Source organism: Dermacentor albipictus, chromosome 1, assembly GCF_038994185.2.
Source record: "Dermacentor albipictus isolate Rhodes 1998 colony chromosome 1, USDA_Dalb.pri_finalv2, whole genome shotgun sequence".
Classification (NCBI taxonomy): domain Eukaryota; kingdom Metazoa; phylum Arthropoda; class Arachnida; order Ixodida; family Ixodidae; genus Dermacentor; species Dermacentor albipictus.
In genome coordinates, this window is record NC_091821.1 from 410,539,904 (window position 1) to 410,555,282 (window position 15,379).

A 15,379-nucleotide genomic window follows, 5' to 3' on the forward strand; every position below is an offset into this window, starting at 1 on the left:
TGGAGTACAAAGGAGGCTTGGCAAGCTGTTAAGTTCTTGATCCTTTGTAAGTGCATACATCCTATGAGTACTGGACATAGTTTTCAAAATGTTCCGGCTGAAATCTTCAGTCAACACACTGTGCTTCTCAGAAGCACCATAAGAAAATTAAACAACTTCTTTTCACCGCTTCTTTCAAGGGATAGTTCTCACGTTCAGCGTGACATTTGTTGGTATGAGCATGCCATTCAGTAATTTTACGTACAATTTCACTGTTGTGCAGCTCGTAAACATTCAGTTTGTGCTCATTTCGATGAAAATTTTCGCCGTTATTCGTCTGAATGCAGGCTCATTCCAGGGTGAAACAGTAACTTTATAATAAAAAAAAGCATCCGCTGTAATGAAACATCACTCCAGTGCACGAATAAACGTGGACGAGCAGACAACAAGAACGCCGAGAAGGATCTGCACACATAAAATGAGGAAAGACAGACCCAATGAACTAGAAAGTATATCGCTAAGCGTAGACAGTTGGGCTAGTTGGTTGCGAATACCATTATGAAGCATCTTTTCAGTGCACAACACCCGGCGTTCTTGTTGTCTTGCTCTGCTCGTCCGCGTTTGTTTGTGCGCTGGAACGATGTTTCATAATGCTGTTCACAACCAACTAGCCCAACTGTCAACGATTAGCATCGAGTATAAGCTGTCGTAAGCAAAGTCAGAATTACGCGATGATCATATTTAAGATTTGCAAAATTAAAAAAATGGCAGTCCCAGATAACATAATTCTAGTCCTTGAGCTGTATCATTCACAGAGGCCGATATTACTTGCACAATGAATCGAAACACGTGTTTAACAAACCTTTAAAAAGCTACTAATTAATTGATCTACGGCACGTATTGCATAAATGAATTGTAACAGGTGAACTTGCAAAGCGTATCCATTCGGAATGAATTTCCAGGCTGAGACCAGTTTGGAGATATGTGCCATTAAACTTACCTCGAGAATGCGCTTGTTACACGTACTTCTTTAACAAAACGTTCTTTAGTTAATTTAGTTCAAGTTAATTAGTTATCCATTGGTAATTGGTGGAATGTGTGTTTCGATTTGCAGTGCTAGTGACGTCCGCCTTTTCGAATACTTCAGCTCAAGAATAATAAATGTCCTATCTACTAAAGTAGAAGAAAGGGGGTTAACCGAGGCGCCCGATTTTATTAGTCATATCATAAGAAGCCAACAAGCACTGACACCAAGGACAACATAGGGGAAATTACTTGTACTTAATAAATAAAATAAAGAAATGATAAGTTAATGGAAATTAAAGTGGATGAAAAAACAACTTGCCGCAGGTGGGAACCGAACCCACAACCTTCGCATTTCGCGTGCGATGCTCTACCAATTGAGCTACCGCGGCGCCGTTTTCCCATCCACTTTCTTGGGTATTTATGTGTCCTAGTAGAACCCTGGGAGTGTTAGCCAGCGCCACCACTCACAGACCTTGGCGGCGGACGTGGAACGTCCTTCTTTGCCGCAGGCATCACGAGAACGTGATCTTTTTGGGTGAAGGCAACTGGTCAATAAACCCACATATGCTACCTGAAGGCATCAATGTTGCCGGATTCGAGACCCTCGTTATGTAATAAACTAGAAGAAAGGGGGTTAACCGAGGGGCCCGATTTTATTAGTCATATCATAAGAAGCCAACAAACACTGACACCAAGGACAACATAGGGGAAATTACTTGTGAATAATAAATGAAATAAAGAAACGATAAGTTAATGGAAATTAAAGTGGATGAAAAAACAACTTGCCGCAGGTGGGAACCGAACCCAAAATATGATCAAAATATAATATATAGGGTTCCCAAAATATGATCACCCTATATATGCCTCGGCATAGAGTGCTCGATACAGATTTACAAAGCCTGTTCGAAAGCCAGATGAGAATTTTCTTCTTCTGCTTGTTGGGGTATACAATCTTTTGAGAAGAATCCAGAATATTTTATGTAGTAACATTGATATTCGAATCTTAGCAGCTTATACAGTGAAATCACTTCGCTGAATTTGTAATCGAAGATATGAATGCAGTGTCAGGAAGAATCCGCCAAAACAAAAGCTTACCATGGTGAAACCTAGAGAAATTCTCCAACGCTCGTGCCCCTCAATGTTCCGATATTATATCCAGTAAATTCTCCTGTCAACTACATTTGTATAAAGCATCTATAGGCCCCATCTCTCGCCTTGACCCTCCACTCAAGTGAAAGAATCAATGCACACAAGCCCGTAAAATCTGTGTCCTTGTATGCCGTTGTGGCTGTATATTTCTTTCATTAACAAGCGACTACACAGGTCGTCCGTATCATCTGTGAAAACATCCGCGTTTTACCGAGCAGGAAGCGTACATACCCTTTATTCGATAACGTCCTTCTATACTTTTCTCCATTATCATATATAACGTTCCTGCCCCAGTGCCTTAGAGGCTATGACACTCTACTGCTGAGTACGAGATGGTGGGTTTCATTCCTAGCGGCGGCTACCGCATTTAGGTGGGAGCGTGGTATGCAAAAAAAAAAGTTAGTTGATACCGCTTTCAGAACAATTATTTATAACACGAAAGTAACAAGTGTATTCTCAACAGCAGTGACAGCTTCGGTGCACATTCACAAATACAAGACCATAAATATACAGTCTTTTAAATATTTTCGTTTCGCGTGAAGGCCAAAGCAATTATGGAGACAGGAAGCACGCAATGCCGGTCCTGCTGCAGAGCGAAAACGAGCACCCCGGAACCTACCAGGCGTCATACGTACATCCGACGTGACGGTGAGTGCGTTTGTGAGGACTTGGCGTCATTCGAGTTCTGGTGGTGTCTCGCGTGTGCACTCATACACGCATTAGAAAAAGAAATCATTGCGTTTTACGTGCCAAAACCACTTTCTGATTATGAGGCACGCAGTAGTGGAGACCTCCGGAACTTTCGACCACCTGGGGTTCTTTACCGTGCACCTAAATCTAAGCACACGGGTGTTTTCGCATTTAGCCCCCATCGAAATGCGGCCGCCGTGGCCGGGATTCGATCCCGCGACTTCGTGCTCAGCAGCCCAATACCATACACGCGTTAGAACGTGAGCACACGCGCAAGAATCGAGTGCACCGCTGCGGTGCGAGTGACCTGTGACAGTGAACGGGAATATTTTTCACAAATTTCCCGTCACCCATAGGTGCCGACTGAGTTGGACCGCGAAACATTTTAAAGCTATTTAGTTTACTTCTGTAGCCTTATGTAAAACCCTACGTTTACTACTTTAGATTCCTGCACTCTTATAGGCGTCCAGGCTGCTGGGTATGTCTTTTACCGGTATTAATTACTGTTAAAGCGAATGATATCAAAATTTTCTCATGGCAACGAGTGTACGTCATTAAGAGCACAATTCCACTAATAAGGCTAACCTTTCTAGGCTTTGTATGCCTACCTTGTTTCGCAATCTCACAAATTTGTATGATAACGACTGCTGGACGCACGTACATAGGGCAAACGTTCAGTGGTCTGCGGCATATATTGTTTTCATGCGATAGCATTATGTGCTCCGTTACGCGAAAATCCGGCGCCGTATTCGACGGCGTGACCGAATGATGGTACCGAAAATGAGCGACGGCGCACAAAGCAAAAACACGTCAAAAATAGTCAGATAGACGTCCGATTTCTCAGGGAGGCTTCTTTAAACAAAGGAATTTAATGGCTAATTCTACCTACTCCTTAGCTAAAGGGGAGGAGATGGCGCCCCGTCATGAGTGTATGAAATCAGTGTATAAAAAGGCAGCAGATCTAGGCCCTGTGGGAACTGAGAGAGAGCGAGAGAGAAAAAATAATGCAGAGAAAGGCAGGGAGGTTAACCAGAGGTGTTGCGCGAAGCACTGTATGGGGAGCCTGCGAAGTCAACGAAACGACCATGAGAATACCAAGACGTAGGCGGTTTTTTCATGACTTACATAACACAAATTTTATGATATTCCTATCATGACCTATCATTTATGTTCGCCATGCACTCTTGTCATACTATGCTAATTGGTACCTACCAAGTTAACCAAACGACAATGAGAGCACCAAGACGTAGGAGGCTAGACAGATACTGTCAAAGCGTCAAATGCTCACCAAGAATTGTTTCACATTTAAAATAAAACGAATTAATGTCCTGTTCAACCGTGCTGAACGGTCCTTCGAGTTGTGAACTCATCGAACACGTTGAGGCACTTGGCGCGTTTTGATTTCGCCTTACTGAGGCGCAGTTAGAATGCAGGCGAGAGCTTGCGCAGACAAGGAACAAAAAGAATTTCACCAAAGGAACTATAATGCTTACGCATTCCCACAGGAAAGCAGTCTTAAGTGTTTCTACCTATCTTTTCGTGTTAACAGGTTCTTGTGCCTGACTTTGGGTAAAAAAAAGATCCACAGGCGATAAAAATTAACATGAAACAACAAATTGAAGCGACTTTTTGTATCTTGAAGACGTTAAATATCATTGTATTACTACTCAGCTCATTTGAAAACTCATTTGCTAAGGGCGCATGAATCCGCGGAGAACCGTATGCGTTCTATGAGTCACGTGCTTACCTTCCACATTAACCTAAGGTGTTCAGCCACAGAGTCTCCCTTCGGTATACTTGAAATGCGGACCACAAAGGCTAAAAAGTATAGCAGTGCCTTGAGCAAAACAGCCCGTTTAACTCCCCCCCCCCCCCGCGCCCCCTCCCTCTACTTACACTTCTGCAGTAGCACCACCACCAATAGCAGATATATCTTTTCCACAGCCTGCTTGCAGTGAGTCAGGCAGGTCCCATGAGATGGATCTACGCTCGTCAACGCTGGGGAAAATTCTGCCCGCCTGAGGCTGCAAAACAAAGCACAAGATTCTTATCCGCGCCCTCCTCACCTTCGCTGACCACTGTCACGTCACCGAGCGACTCTAGCTCCGTTTTCCCAAGCGACAAAATTATTTGGAGATTGCCCAAGACAAAGATAGCTGGAGAATTTTATTCGTTAGAAAAACGAGAGCTCCTTCTCAGTATCCTCTGAAGCATTCATGTCGGGTTCACGTCCAGAGAACGTAAAGACACACGAGTACTATTTATTTTGCTTTATTCAAGACCATGCAGGCGTTGCTGTCATAATTTGGAAAACCATCATGTTATTCATGCTTGCAAAACTGTTCACGTCCCTCGTCGCTTGAGGATAACAGTATACAGCACAGTAATAAAAAGCTCGCACCTCCCTTCTGACGAAGTCTCGAGAGACTTTATGTTAAGCAACCGACACCACACTCATTGTTGCCTCTTAATTTCCTTTACACGCTCTGAGAGATTACGTCTTAGAAGGGAGTGTGTTGCAAGGACGACTTTTTCTTTTTTTACTTTATTGCTGTCTCCTCCCGATAAGAAGCGTCGAAACGCAAGCGGGTTAGAAATTGAAAGAAAAAAATCGAACAAAGCAATAGCACTGGTCTCAAATACTGCTTCAACACACGACTATTACCGAAGTTTGCAGAGGAGGACATTATCTTTGGGTTGGTGCGGGAGCGGGTGGGGGGGGGGGGTGAAGGGGGGGGGAGGGGGCAGGGGACGTTTGGTAAGTGATAGGAAGGCCAAAAAATCGCCAGTTATGGCTTCTACGAATGAAAAAATTAAAATTGTCCGGACAATGCTATTTTTTGTTGATGTATACTTCTCGTGGTTACGCAAGCGCGGCGCGAAACGCCACCGTTCTAGGTACTTTACGAGATCTGCCAGAATGATCACCGGAGCAGCACGTATTAGCTGTACACTCAAAAAAGCAAGCGGTGATTTCAATTTATGAAGCCTCCCGAAGCAAAACTTCAACGAAGGAAAACATTCCGGCGCAGGAAAAAGAAATAGCATAACTGTCACGAATTTTAGACATAATCATTATTTCGCTTTAGTAGATATCTCAGCTATCATTGAGAATGTATGTGTTGAATTCCTCAGGTGTAGCAGTTGCCTGACTTGTGTTATTCACATAAACAGGCAATTGTCGTCGAATAAGCACAGCGGAAAGAGGAAATCAGAATATAAATGTTGCTTATTTCTAATTAAAGGGCCCGCAGGCCGAGGGAAAAAGAAAAAAAGGACCCTCGATCGTTCGAAGAAGGGAGCCCGTATTTAACGTGAGCATACTTTTTCTCATTTCTACCACCATTGTTTATCTGATCATTCTCCTATTGTTTATCATATTGTTCCTCTCATTTCTTGTCTAATTACTTCTCTCATTTTTAGCCCGCTTTTATATATCACAATTACGTATATTAATAAATGACTATGTTATTTCAGATCTCATTCAAGCGGCCATACGGAATTGATCACGTGCCTCTCCGAGCGCCGAGTTATGTAAAGCGCTTAAGTCATCCGCTCCAAACAGCGCTAACAGTGCGAGTTGGCACCGCGCTAGCTATGCCGACGGCGTTATCCGGAGAGCCGCTCACCTATTCTTCTCTATTTCATCTATCATACGCCGGGACTCCTGCGCCGCTGACCTTATTCTTGGCCCTGTGCCAACTTGTACTGCCGAGCTTCATACACCCGCATCGCAAATATTTAAAGTGGGGGCATGAAATAATATAAATAAATAAATAAATAAATAAATAAATAAATAAATAAATAAATAAATATGCGCTTACGCGCAAAAGGCGGTTAAGGTATCAGCCAGCGCATGATACGAAGCCCAGGAGGTTGCGGAAACAGGCGTCCATTTCCAGTATGGTTTCGAGTCCAATGCCGGTAGCGTTGCATCCTAAATACGGCGCTCACACTCTACCCACGTTTCCGGACAGGTCCACATTTCTCAACGCGACCGCAAACTTGCGAAAATGCTTAGGCCCGGCTCTGAGTTTGCTATAGCAGAGTCATATGTGACAGAAAATTGATGTGTTCCTTGTACTTAAAACTTCTTAGGACATACATACATACATACATACATACATACATACATACATACATACATACATACATACATACATACATACATACATACATACATACATACATACATACATACATACATACATACATACATACATACATACATACATACATACATACATACATACATACATACATACACCTGCGCGTGGTGGAGACATCAACGCACTCTTCTTAATAAGTATCACTCTCAAACAATGCTTTCGTACACATTTCATATGCAGTTTCGTCTTCGTACTCAGCATCTCATTTCTTGGGCTGTGAGTGAGTGCGTATGTTTCATGCAAGCGTGTGCTCATTCCCGAACACGCGTGAATTGGTTCGCATCCTTCGAACGCGCGCGTGATACTAAGCGGTAGCGTCATCTGCACGATTTGCTTTATAATGTCATTATTTTATAGCATTCTTCAGCTTTGCACACTTCGCGTGCCAGTTGCAGTGAGCACAAAGAGCCAGAGCTGTGCTGGGGAGTGCTATGAAAACTGAAAGCACCCGAGCGCCGGACTTACACGTGATACATACACTCGATGAACACACATCGCATAGAAACCTCAATGGCCGCTTCGGATACATGAAGACTATGTATCAGGGACAGAAGTGTGTTGTTTTTCTTTCGCATGTGTTCTTTCGTTTTCACTGTTAGTAGAGGTACAGAAGGTGAAGGCGAAAAAGTGACATCTTCAGCAAGGGGCGCCTTAAGACAAAGGATTGTGGGAAGGAACGATTCTACCAGCTGTCGCCTACTGTAGTTCGCACACGCGCCAGAAATGGGGAAACGCTAGCGACATGACCCTCGCCTTTTCCTTCGCTCCTCCATTTATTTGTCCAGCGCCAGGGTGAGTGCTCGCGCAGCTGTCGCAACATACCTTCAATGTCACTCTATCATCTAGACCTGCGAAAGGCGAACAGCAGCCGGGAGACCTTATCTGATGCATGCCACCGCTCTACGTGTTTTGTCCGTTGTCGCTATGGTGCCGCCTGTTCCCGCTTCGAATCCTTCTGTTTCGTCGAGAACCAGATGCTTGCTTTCTAACGTTGCAGTGCCTTTCTGAATGATTCCGTGTTTATGATTTTGACCATCGACAAGTACTTTACGCATCCTTTTCACTTATGTAAATAGTAAACGAAAGAATCCCTAATATGCGAAGCAGTCCTTACTTGTTTTTTGTTTGTTTTTGTTTATGCTGCGACATTTATAGCTACCTCTAAGGAATGTACATGCATCCGTCTTTTTTGCGAAGTCTCGCCTGGTTGACTGGAGGCGGCAAATGGAGGTAATTTTGGTTGACATGTGTTATGAAATTCTTTATTTCCCCGGTATATTTAGAAAGAACTAAACTCAGTACGCTAGTGGAAACACTTTTCTGCCTAGAAATCCCTCTGAGAGTGGCGTCACTTGTGTTAGTGCAACATTCATTCCAGAATATGGGTAAAAAATGTTGGTTTTCAGATGCGCCATTTTGGAAACCAAAGTACTTGTACGGCATTGTAAGCATTTTTATGCACACCAACAGTCAGTATGTACAATGAGACCTGAACACGTTACAGAAAAATGTAACCAGTTACAATTACAATAACGTCATTCGAAAATGTAGTTGATTATGGTAACCAACCACTGTCTCATGAAAGTAATTGATGCATTACTCAAAAGAAATCGATTACTTCAACGGTTCTTTCCTCTTGTCTTTTATTAACATTGAATCATACAGTAAACAGAACAAGCTGGCCTGGCACATATAGTGTGTCCCCTGCAGCCTCTCATACACTGTTCACCTGTACAAACTATTGCTTTTAAAAATTTTCATTGTTCATCGTTTCTCATTTTTATTAGGATAATACCAGCAGCAACCCTGCAAAATCGATCGAGAAGAAGAAGAAGAAGAAGAAGAAGAAACTTTAGTAAAGAATAGTCCGGCAGTTCTTGATGTGGTGGCCTCAGGTGACGGCTCGAAGTTCTTGGACTCGAGCGGCATCTTCGGCTTGCCGGACGGCCCAGAGCTGGTCTGCCAGCTCTGAACGAGAAGAAAAAGTAGAAGGAAGGACAGGGATGTCATCCAGCACGTTGGATATGTGCGCTGGGGATATAAAAATATAAGTTACGGGGTTTTGCGTGCCAAAACCACTTTCTGATTATGAGGCACGCCGTAGTGGAGGACTCCGGAAATTTAGACCACCTGAGCTTCTTTAACGCGCAACTAAATCTAAGTACACGGATGTTTTTGCCCCCATCGAAATGCGGCCGCCTTGGCCGGGATTCGATCCCGCGACCTCGTGCTCAGCAGCCCAACACCATAGCCACTGAGCAACCACAGCGGGTCGCTGGGGATAGGCAGGCGTTGCAACGTATACAAAATTTGTGCACAAAATTTTCGTTGTTCAGCACCTGGGTCCTTTATGAAGTGCATCGCTTCATTGTTGCTGAAGGATGGTGAAGTCTCGGACCAATGAAGCGCTGAAAAATGTGGTCTGTATATGATTCTCCTGTACAAAAGTTCTCATTCGCCTTCGCTATCGAGATGCACTACCACTGTTTTCAGGACACAGACATTCGCGAGGTGGCTTCGTGGCAACATCTCGGCGTTGTACTGTTGTTTTCTCCATATTCAACTTCTCAAAGCTGCGCGCCTGTTACAGCTTGTTTCGACAAATGAAGTAACGGCTTACATATGCTTTGTTATCGAAAAACGTAGTCAAACTACAGTGAACGTTACTGAGCATAGAAAGTAATCATTAAATTACAAAATAACCAGGTAATGAATATATTTACAAGTAAATAATTGCATGCAACATAATACGCACAAGCCTAGTAAAATCTAACAGATCTAACAGATCGCTCTGTGATCTGTTAGCCTTATGAGTTCAAGTTTATGCGGTGTATGTAGAAGTAACATGTTATTAAACAAAAGTAAAGGTGCGCCCCAGTGAATACTAGGGCTAACAGATCGTACAGCGATCTATTAGTCTTATGGGTAGACTAGGCGGAGCTTAGCGAGGCCGACCTTATCGACAGCTCTAGGAGCTAGGAACTCTGAATATGGGAAATCAGTTCTTATTGGAAATCGTCAAGGTGAAAGAAGCTTCATTTTTCAAGAAAAAGAATACAAATCCCATGAATAATTCCTAAAAGGAATCAGACGCACAGAGTCTATTTCGCTTGTACCAACTAGCCCCGCTACAAACCATTCCCCTGTATGATTCCCACCATTCCCATGGTGGGAATCAACCTTATGCGAATCACTTCGGTTTAGCAAAACGATTAATATCACGTATGTTTTTCGACTCCGGCGAATAAAAGTGACGTGTTTTATTACGTGCGGTGATTCCGTTGGCGACTAGATGTCACATTTTAAAGCGCTAGCTGTTTCGAAGGAAGGAGACTTCTTATAGGGACCTTGTTGCTTTGTGGCGCGATGGGCATTGAACGAGCGTAGGTAATGTTCCCAGTTATTACCGCCTTGTATTTTTGCGTCTGTGGCCTAATGGGTAGAGCATAGGGCTGTTGCGCAGATGGTCTTTCGTTCGAATTTAACCATCGTACACGTAGCATTTTCATTGAAGGAACGCTAAACAAGGCTTGGCCGGAACCTATCGAAAATGACTGGCATGAGGCAAACAGTGCTTCGTATGTAGAGGTGACTATTGTTTTCCCTTTCATCAGCCTTCTTTCACCTTGATGATTTTCGCAGAACTGATTTGCTATTAGAGGTTTTTGGTGCCTTTATAGCGGACATGATTAAAGCATGAGGTCTGGTAGACATAAGAGCTTAAATCGGACACTGCAGCGCTGATAAATACTGAAAATAGAAGGCTGCATACCATGAAAGAACCAAGGGTACTTGTAATCCAGTCTAGATTTCTTTTGAATGCAAAAAAGGAGGAGGAAAAGTCTCGTTCTTGGAATTTACCCCATCTTGAATGAATACTGGGAATGCTCGAGTACTTGTAATGCGTGCAGTTATCTCCTCCCCGATTAGCGCATTCATATAGCTATATACCTTGCGGCTCCTTCTTACACTTCAATGAAGCTTTGACTGGCAGTTGACCCTTTATTTCTGTGTAGTGTTTATTATTCTGTTTTTTTGACGACGTCGATTTCACATTGATGCAAACTAAAACTCTCTAGCTTCTTGTTTTACAACGTCCTCGAGCTAGTAACAGGGTGCCAGGAGGCATTGACAGAGCAGAAAGGTGCATCGGCCTCGGGAATCCCGCTTGTATTACCTCGTAATAGGACACTCGTAATAGGAGTTCCGGCTAATTACATTGTCACGTAGTAGTGACGGTGAAGAAGGCAGCAAAACTGTGATTCGTGAAACTAGCGTTTTATTAGTCAAATTTTTGCTTTCAAAAACAGGCTGCACTCAAACAACAACGATAGCAGCGAACACAGTTGGCTATCGCCGAAAATTTGATCTGGCGGTCAAGCGCACCGGGTTTTATACACGAGTCATCAAAGGTTCCAGAGTAATCGGGGGTACCCGCGTGTCTTCAAGAAAGTTCTACACAATTCATGTCGCACATGCAGGCAGATTACAGATTACACAAGGTTCAGTGATAACAGAACCATCGATAGCATTCCAGAAACTTCCGATACATGCGGGCGCGTCCTGCGCTGAGACATAACATTTGTTAGCCGGTGAAAAGCGGTCACCCAAATGAAATAAACAGGTACACTTGTCAATATTACCGCATCCCATTAGAATCAGGCCACGCTGGCAACGCTGAAGACGACAACCTGCTCGAGAGTGCAAGCAGCATCAAAAGACTGCGCTCCGCCTTGCAGAGTACAGCGCTACTTCTGTTATTTAAAGCTCCTGTGCTCAATGAACTACGACACTGGTGGAGGTGCGGGGTACTGTGCCTTCGCCCCCCTAATCGGGGTTCTTCTGAGCAACCCTTCATGCAGCCCACGAGACGCTTGTATAGAGTGCCAGTGATTGCCTGGGAGGGCTGTTCCCAGAATTGCCATGTCAGGGTGTCAGAATTGTCAGGGTGTCAGGGTGCCACAAAAGCGCTGCTGCGATATTTGAAAGATACAGGATTGAGTCAGCGTCTGTAATCCGGACTGAGTGACTGAACGATATCCCCGGTGGACTTTCTCTTCTTTCTTTAATCTTTCCGTCCCCGTTTCCCTTTCCCCAGTGTAGGGTAGCCAACCGGGCTCAGTCCTGGTTAACCTCCCTACCTTTCATTTATCATTTTCCCTCTCTCTCTTGGTATCCTGCAAGGACCGGGTCTGTGTTCAAGCACTCCTGCTCGTGAAATGCCGTTTGCAAACGCAACACAGGTGTCAGTTCCGAGTCTTCGCCTTACAACGAGTTTTCACTGCGATGTGTATGAAGATGCGAAAGATTGGCTGGAGCAGCATGAACGCGTAGCCAAGTGCAATCACCGGTGTCCCGTCCAGAAGCTCTCGAATGTACACTTTGCACTCGGCGGGAGCGCAAGGATATGGTTCGAAAACCGCAAAGGATATTTGACAAACTGAGACGAGTTTCGACGTAGGTTACACGATGCCTTCGGAAACACTAATCGACGGATTAAGGTGCAACCCCTCCACGAGTTGAGAATCCAAAAGTCGAATGAGGGTGTCGCGGTTTTAGCAGAAAACATGGCCCATTCGCTTCACGGGTGCGCGGATGCCAACATGTACGAGTTGAAGAAGCTGAGCTATTTCATCCATGCGCGGCTTCAAATAACTGCTGTGTGCTGGTCTCGATTGTGTGCAATCCACTGACAACAACTTCCGTATTTATTAAGCAGGCCACCTCAATCGAGACGGTGCTACGGAAAGGTTACCAAGAATATGGCGGCCACCATCTAAAATTCCCTGCGTCAAATGACACGAGAGATGGTGCGCAAGGAGACTGCAAAGTAACCGACGACGCCGAAGAAGTTCACAGTTTCTTCAGTCACGGGAGTCGTGCGCCAAGAGTTCCAGCAAGCGTTTACACCCGTGTAGGCGCCATCCGTTGTCTGCTGTTCACCATGCCGGCACGCTCAGTAAAGTAAGCGGCGTTAGCCTCCTAATCGCTGCAATTATGTGGCAGCACAGCTTTCAAGTGTCATCGTGACTTCTCGGCCATGGAAGAGACCAAACGATGATATTCTTGTCGTTACCTGGTATGCCGTAATACAGGAAATTTTGACGGCAAATTTCCGTCTCAATTTTTGTGCTCCGCGTTGACTTACAGAGCATGTCTTCAGTGGTCTTGTTGAGGTCTTCTGAAGTTAGAACCCTAGACCTTAGAACGCTTAGGTGTCGTCGTAAGTTTAAGCCTAGCCTAGCGACGTTGGCACGGCCCAATGCTCTGGAAAATAGGCCGATCCGTCGCCTTTGTGGAGCTCTGCGTGAAATACAACTGCATCGATGAAGCACTGGCCCAGTCTTGAGGGCTTTCATGTTTGCTGATATGCTAGGAAAAGACTGAGATGGATGCACCAACAAGGTTTCGAGATTGAGAAACGCGATCAGCACAGGCAGCCGGATGCTTATTCGTTTCCTCTTCAGCGACCGACGACGTCCACTTCACGGAGTGCCTCTCTCCGTCGCCGCCGTCAAAGCATCTGCCAGAAGCTGCGCACCTGCAGTATGTATGCGCCACGCTCTTTTGCTAGGTTTTAAATTTCTTCTTTTGAATTTTTCTCACAATTTCTGTCCTCCGTTTGCTTAGAAGGTGGGTTATTGATATGTCCCCTTGTTTTGTTGCTGTTGCTTACGCTGAATGTACTCACGTTTTGACGCACGGCTCTAATGGAGAGGCGCCTTTGGTCGCCTATGATGGCCGAAAGGAGCGTGTCTGCGCTTCTTTTCGAGCGAGGTCGCTCTCTGGGTAATGTGGGATATCTTGCAACACAAAGGAAAGCTTCGTGTGTGTGTGTGTGTGTGTGTGTGTGTGTGTGTGTGTGTGTGTGTGTGTGTGTGTGTGTGTGTGTGTGTGTGTGTGTGTGTGTGTGTGTGTGTGTGTGTGTGTGTGTGCTTCTTGCCTACAATTTGAACTCGATGAAATAGCAGGAAAGAGACGAGGACACGAGCGCACATGAAGTGTACACCACAAGCGCAGTGTACACAATGACGTACGCCATGGCACTTGGGGTGCCAATGTCATGCGTGTTTGTGTCCTCGTCTTTTTCGTGCCACAGCATCAAGGAGCCCTAGCGTCAGTACTACTATTCGACGTTAACGCTTTCGCTAATTCTTACACAGCATAACGCCATTAAAAATTTACAGTTAGCATCCGCATTCTGTATTTATTTATTGATTTATTTATTTGCTTATTTATTTAATGCACTGCATATGCTGACTGTGATGAGGGATTTGCTTGAGATTTGTTTTGTATGCTGTAACAGATATCATGATTGATAGGTAAAAAAGCTTGCGAAAGCTCTTTTCTCAGTCACAATTAAAAACAAACAGATGAGTTATGTCATCCCATGCCTGGGCCCTAAAATGTCCGGCGTGTTCATCGGTGTGCTGTGTGTGGTTGGCAGTGTATCCTTACGTGATTGAAGGACGTCTCAATTCGCATCTGCCGGTGGCGCTAGGGGACGAAGGCATTTCTAAATGATATTTTCGTTGTTAAATAGCATTAGCAAGGCTTGTTTGTACACATATGTTTGGGACGCTATAGCCTAACGTTAGCTTTTATGTAAGTTTATGTGTTTACTTCTTTTCTTTGCTAAGAGTTTCCAAATTTTATATACGTGCGTGCTACAGCACAAGAATATATAAGGTCATGTTGTTGCTTCTACATAATATCTGCGACTAGTGCAATATTTCACGTCACTATGAACCGGAGAAAGAGAGTAAACGAACGGCAGGAACTTCGTATGCAGCGGCTTCTTGCACACATCGCGCACAATGTAGCGCCAATATTTTAACAATTACCTTAGTTTAGTGGAAATCATGTGCCTAATGAAGTTGGCACAAACTTAAAGGTAGCTGACATTATGTAGGAATGCGTGTCTGCGCCTACCGTGCGTGGTTTGTAACTGAGTGATTCCGCGCAATTACTTCACTTATGAGTCCTCGAGATAGTGCTCTGACGCGTCAGCATTTCATGAGAGTTATGTGCCTGTCAGTTTTCATAAAGCAATGCTTGATTCACCCAGGCTGCGGTTTGGGTCTTTGCACTGCATCTCATTAGACCTGAGCGACTTTGTACTGTTTAGAAATCGCGGCAGCTACGAAAACGGCAATTAGCATTTAACCGAGGCTGTATGCTTCTATGTCCTATGCCATATCTTCTAGTCATGCCTCTCACGCTTTGCGTAGGTGGTGCCGTATTTTACAGCCTCCGGTAGGGATGCCAGCTTCATTTTACTCCGCAAATGGTGGGTACCCTTGCTATGTTAGCGTATATTTGACGACTTTCAGTCCTTCCACCAGTCTAATGTATACGCACACACT

The 15,379-nt window shown here is 44.4% G+C and overlaps 1 non-coding gene across 1 annotated transcript; it reads right to left on the minus strand.

Annotated features, from left to right (window-relative positions):
• Positions 1-1,321: 1,321 nt before the first annotated feature.
• On the minus strand, positions 1,322-1,394 carry TRNAS-CGA (transfer RNA serine (anticodon CGA)). The gene has a single exon. It is a non-coding gene; the product is annotated as a tRNA-Ser (tRNA).
• Positions 1,395-15,379: the final 13,985 nt, after the last annotated feature.